This window comes from Pinus tabuliformis, chromosome Q (assembly GCF_031772625.1).
Source record: "Pinus tabuliformis cultivar Carrire ecotype Pingquan chromosome Q, CPIR1, whole genome shotgun sequence".
NCBI lineage: Eukaryota > Viridiplantae > Streptophyta > Pinopsida > Pinales > Pinaceae > Pinus > Pinus tabuliformis.
The window spans coordinates 242,737,611-242,743,808 of NC_142296.1; the positions used below are offsets into that span (position 1 = coordinate 242,737,611).

Sequence of the window (6,198 nt, forward strand, 5' to 3'; positions counted from 1 at the left end):
ATTCCACTAGACCCAAGGAATCTTCTTATATGCAAACCGCCAACTTGTATTGGCACACAAAAACTCTCATGGGGAGAGTTCTTACTGATAGGGCTAACACTAAACAAGAAATTATTATTTGTATCGCCAAGCTCCTGGAAAAACGGTAACATTAACAAGAAATTCACTCTTATGACTAAGCAAATCATAGGCACAAACCCCAAATCATCAGAAACCAAAGGTGATTCTGCGTTGCCAGATTAGGCACATAATTCAGCTGAATGAGAGAATTCATGGCTCATGCTCAAGCTAATATTTTATTTTCCAATATGGCAATGTCTTTCAATTTTTGTAGTGTTTTCTATGTAGACCTCTCTATTTATTTTGTCTTATCAGTTCAAAAAATTAGGAACAATAGAAACAATCTCAAAATTTTGAGCTTACGCTATTAATTTAGTTTCCCTAGCTACAAACCAGTGGAGACTATCAATTTTGTAAATATGTGTTTTTCACAATAATATAAGCTATCTGATCTTACAAAAAACCATTAATAAATATTACATAAATAATTTATTAATTATTTTCTTAATTCATTTTTTTTAAATAGAATGGGTAAGGGTTTTCATATTAATAAACATGAATTAGCGACCAGAACCCTTACATAGCATTTCTAATACAAAATTCCTGGTGACAAAAGAATGTTCAAAAGGCTGCGAGCTCTAAGGATAATGTTCAAACTTAAACTAAAAAAGTAACATTGTAGACTCTACAAAAATTTTTGGGTATCAAGCAAAATTTACATAAAATTATCGAAAAACATAAATGCAAAGATGCTACCCAAAACTTTGTGTCCTGTAACTTAGTAACGGTTGTTGCCGTCAACACCATTTCGTCTGAGATGATGAGTCATTTCCTTCCAACGGGGGTGTTGGGACCTTGATCACCCGAAGTCGACTGCGCACTACCAAATCTTGAGATTTCCATAACATATAAATGAACACCAAGAGCGTGCACTTCCTCACTGAAACCTTCACCTGTTTTTTCCATTTCTGCCTAATGACAGAGTAGCTTAGCTTCCAGGAAGAGCTAGAACGAATTCCTCTACCTTTTGACTATATCTTCAAGATTTCTAAAGGAAAACAAGGGTGGCTGCGATGCAGCGAGTCCCTGCACTAAGTTGAGCCTGCATAATACGTGATGTGTCATAGCTATGCTGGCAAGCTCTTAGTTCAACCAATGAGCTTGATCGACTAAGCAGTTGATCCGGGTGATTCGCTTGATTAACCAGAACCAGTGCTTTGAGCGTTATCCCTTGCTCTAGATTGATTATCTTACACTCTATCGAAGTGCTATCAAATATAACCAATAAAATAGATTGACATGAACGCACATATTTTATAAGATAAAGCCACATATTTTATAATGTAAGCTCTTAGTTCAACCAATGAGCTTGATCGACTAAGCAGTTGATCCGGGTGATTCGCTTGATTAACCAGAACCAGTGCCGGGGGTGCAGGTGAGCATCAAGATCAAGTTTCAAAGGCGGCAGGTAGAGGGCAGGCAGATCTAAGTTTAAGCAAGTGAGAAAGCCGGTTTCTTATCCCAGTCTGTTTCTGCAACAATCCAGCCAGTCACTTTCTAAGCAAGTAACTAAAGCAGCACTACTAATTCACTGATTTCTGGAAGACACTTTATTGAAGACGGGTCCCATCTGATCATTATATACACAATTTATGCAATGGTAATATTCGTTGACTCGATTAGTAGAATACATATTCTTAATTCGAAAGGAAAGTTACTTATTTAAAATCGAGAAGGATTAGTATACTTTTTCTTAATTTGAAGGTAAAGTTATTAAAAATACATAAGAATTATATGTATGAAATAGGCCTCCCCAGATATCACCTCTTAAATGCTGCGGTTAAGAGTTCGAGCTCCTCCATTGTTCCGAAGGTGTCGTAGATATCGTCGAGAACCGTGATCATATGACATATTTTGGCAAATCCGAGTCGGAAGTCGTGTAGAACCTGTTCTGGAGATAATCCACGGACCCGCCATTCCGAAGACCCTCCCTGCATGTGTTACACCTGTTTTGCATAATCTTGGATAGTTCGACTAATGGAACAAAAAGACCGTGGCCACCATTCTGAAGACCCGCCAGCGTGCATGCATTACAGCATAATCTTGGATAGTTCACAGGCTCTTTCTTCCGGCAATGTCGAGATTAGCATAGATTAGCATGAAAGGAGATCTGTTCCTTTTGATCATGGTTTGATAGGCTCTCAAAGAACACGCGAGGAATGGCCCTGGTCAATGTGATATCCGAAGGATGACACTCCACCGTGTGTCTGCATCTGAATATTGTACAAAGGTAGCTTGGAAACCTGCTTGCTTGCTGAGATTCCCAGCCTGCACTGACTGAAAGGTAGGACGGAGCAAGGCATCAATGAGAAAGCAAAGCAGACCTTTCAGGACCTGCCAAGAGAAGATACATGGCCGGGAGGCTCACGAAAATAGATTGATATAGCAGTTTAGGTCGCTCACCTCCCCTCACCGGGAGGACCCCAAAAACCAAGACCGGTTCTGCGCCAGTAAAATTGGGACCAAGTGGAGTTGAACGCCTACCCAGAGAGATGAACACCATGAAGATCAAGGATGACAAGGTGATCACATGGTTTAGGTTATTTGAAACAGAACTGTTACAGTGTTTCAAATCAATTTTTCCTAATGGGTAAGTTCCTCAGGAGATGGAAGAAAAAGCAACTGTCGTAGCTGGAAATGTCACAGAGGCGGGGCATATTATTGCAACCACCATTGGAGGCAGAAATGGCGAACCTAAACAAGTAAGTCATGTTGAACATCAGGCATTTTTTTAGGTGGGTTAATATACATGTTACAGTAACTTTGTACAAGAAAGTAAGAAGAAGCCCTCGTAGTTATAAACTTATATGTAAAGTGTTTTAAAACTTAAAAACAAGTAGGTAGTTGATACTCAAGGTGTTTAAAAACTTTGAAAAATGGGTATTTTCACAGTATAGATAGAGTAGGTGAAGTTAGCCTTGGGGTAGCTACGCTGCGGAAATTTGTTGTACAATTTTCGCTGTAACTTAGTCCTATAGTTTCTACAGAATCTTCCGAGGATGTAAATAAATATATTCTATTCTCTTGTATCCTATATAAAATCTCAAAAAAAAAATCTTGATCTATTTGAATCCATGTTGTTTTTTCCCAACAGACCATCAGCTATATGGCAGAGAAGTCAATCAGACTTGTGAAACCAACTATAAAGAAAGCAGTCTCAGGGATTTTCCTTCACTGCAACAAAAATAACATACAGGAATGGGATAACATACAGGAATGGGATAACATACAGGAATGGGATAACATACAGGAATGGGAAAACCTGTTGTAAGGTAGTCGAACATGCTGGGCTCCTCCAGAAATGGTCGTTGATTGAACCAGGCGACAGATTTTTTCCCAACAGACCATCAGCTATATGGCAGAGAAGTCAATCAGACTTGTGAAACCAACTATAAAGAAAGCAGTCTCAGGGATTTTCCTTCACTGCAACAAAAATAACATACAGGAATGGGATAACATACAGGAATGGGAAAACCTGTTGTAAGGTAGTCGAACGTGCTGGGCTCCTCCAGAAATGGTCGTTGATTGAACCAGGCGACAGATGCGAGGTCGTTCCGCTACCCCGCCAAGGAAGGTCGAGCAGAATTTCCTGTCGTCCTACAACCAGAAGCTCTCTGGGAAGTAAATGCAAGAAACATGGGAAGCAGATGCAAGATGGTCGTTGATTGAACCAGGCGACAGATGCGAGGTCGTTCCGCTACCCCACCAAGGAAGGTCGAGCAGAATTTCCTGTCGTCCTACAACCAGAAGCTCTCTGGGAAGTAAATGCAAGAAACATGGGAAGCAGATGCAAGGTGTTGATATTGGGGACCGCCCTCCTGACACCTGCCGGCAGCCACGGACACCTGCAGCTTAACACCAAAGCTTAGGAAACCTTAACATACCCATACCCCTGCAGATAATACGAATTAATGGGAATTAATGTTAACATTAAACCCAGACCGTTGACAGTTAGGGAGAATGCAGTGCGCATAAAAGTAATTTAAGGTATGATCGGGCCTCTTCCGCCTCGGGAAGAGGCCAAATAAGATGGCGAAGCGGATGTTGCAAATGGAACTTAGCTTATGTAAGCACATCGGCTGAAAGGCGATTTGGAAACCTTATGTTAAACAGCTAAAACACCGCAAATAACACCGCAGAATTAATGCTAACTCCACCCTGATCGATTACTATAGTCCCTGCCGAATGCCAGATGGCAGGGACTAATAACAGAGCCTAAGAAGCGTCCAGAAGCCTGTTAAGCACAAGGATGACATCGACATTGTCCGTGGGGGAAAAATAATTGTCCATTGCATACCATAGATCAAACATCCAACTATATAACTCGTTGACAATGAACACACCAACTTCAAAACCAAGATGAGACGAGAACACATGAATACTCCGAGGGACCAATGAATTTGATATATAGGCAGAGGCATAGCCATTCCACGAGCCAAACAACATTAGTAAATCCATATCCATTAACTAAAGATCAACTGGAGAAAGAATTGACAGACGAGGAATGGTGTCAGATGATTGCATTAAATTCATTCTTCTGCTCGAGGTCCTGAACTCTGCAACCAAGACAATCCACCCCAGATCCCACCTAAGGGAGATCAAATAGATAAGACACCCCTCCCTTGAATTGAATGAAGAGACCTACCACTTGTTAGCCCAATTAAGGAACCAAAGAGGGAGCATGAATATTCGTGGTCAAAAAGGGCAAGTCACCAAAACCCACTACCCATTCTTTGTTGAGAACACTCTACTTTGCAAGGGTATGGAAAGGAAGCTAGCCATGTATCCATTTCATAAACATCCCCAGGTTTATGTGAGACCTATATAGAATGATTGAAATTTGAATAGCTCATTAAGACATAATAATGGGGAAGAAAAACACTCCCATCCATCTCACTAAAATTTAAACCTTTCATAAATTAGGTAATTGAAGAGATGCTGAAACTATTTTCCACTTCAATGTTGCTTTGCTCCATAGTGGAACCTTTTTTGGCTAAAATATCAGCTATCGGATTCAAATCTTTGTGTATATGGTAGAATTATAGTTTTCCAAATTGAGTGGCAGAAATAAGAGCCCTTGATTCATGGGAGGGGAATCTGGACATATTGCTTCCTAGGCCTTCACCATTTGGCAAATGACAAGCATTTAATCTCCAAAAACTAACATGATTTAAATTTCATTTTCTATGGCCACCTCTAGACCTCTCCATAATGCAAGATATTCTACCATATTGTTGGTCGCTATATCTAGGCCCCAAGAAAATTGTGTCACCATTTTTCCATGAGGACTATAAAGAACCCCTCCTTCTCCATCCTCTCCTAGGTTGCCTCTCGAAACCCCATCATAAAATAGAGAGAACTGAGATTTCTCCATTCTCCAATTGAGGAATTCAATTTGATTGTGCCTAATATAAGAAACCAAACACCTATTTGGCATGAGCATGAATTCAGACGAAGGTGAAAAATTCCTATCAAGTTTAATCTAGTCACGTCCTTCTTTGTTCAATTCTTCGATATGTTTAAAATTGTAACCTCTAATAGATATTGCTTCAAAAAGAAATGAGCATGCTTTAGATGCAACCATCTGAGTTAAAATCTTGTTCTTGAAAATGACTTTCTTCCTCGCAATCCAAATGGACCAACACAAAAATTTGGGGAGAGATGTCCAACAACAAATTGACAAGGAGGAGGTTTTTCGACTCTAAGGATAGTGAGATCTCCACTTTTTGAATATGTGTTGTGGGGAAAAATGCCTATGCAGGACGATCCTATCCACCTAAGGTGTGACAGTGCCTTAGCAACAAACAGAGACAGCGATTCTGGTTTCTTCCTTTATGAAATGGGAAAGAAGAGAGATCAATGGACTTACCAGTGTCTTCCGTTTGTCCCTCGATCTAGATCCTCTTCTCTTTGGGTGTTCACAGCTTCTTGCCTCCTCGCAGAACCACAAGAGAACAACTACTTGCCTTCCTGCAAGATCACAAGAGAACAACTACTTGCGACAAGAGAACAGCTACTTGAGACAAGAGAAGAACACAACACAAAGGCAGATATTCATATTCATAAATGATTCAGGAT

General features: G+C 40.2%; 1 long non-coding RNA gene across 1 annotated transcript; it reads left to right on the forward strand.

The window, feature by feature from the left end:
• The first annotated feature begins 2,545 nt into the window (after positions 1–2,545).
• On the forward strand, positions 2,546–3,238 carry LOC149219091 (uncharacterized). The gene is made up of 3 exons (XR_016248677.1): positions 2,546–2,642; positions 2,724–2,822; positions 3,215–3,238. It is a non-coding gene; the product is annotated as an uncharacterized LOC149219091 (long non-coding RNA).
• Positions 3,239–6,198: the final 2,960 nt, after the last annotated feature.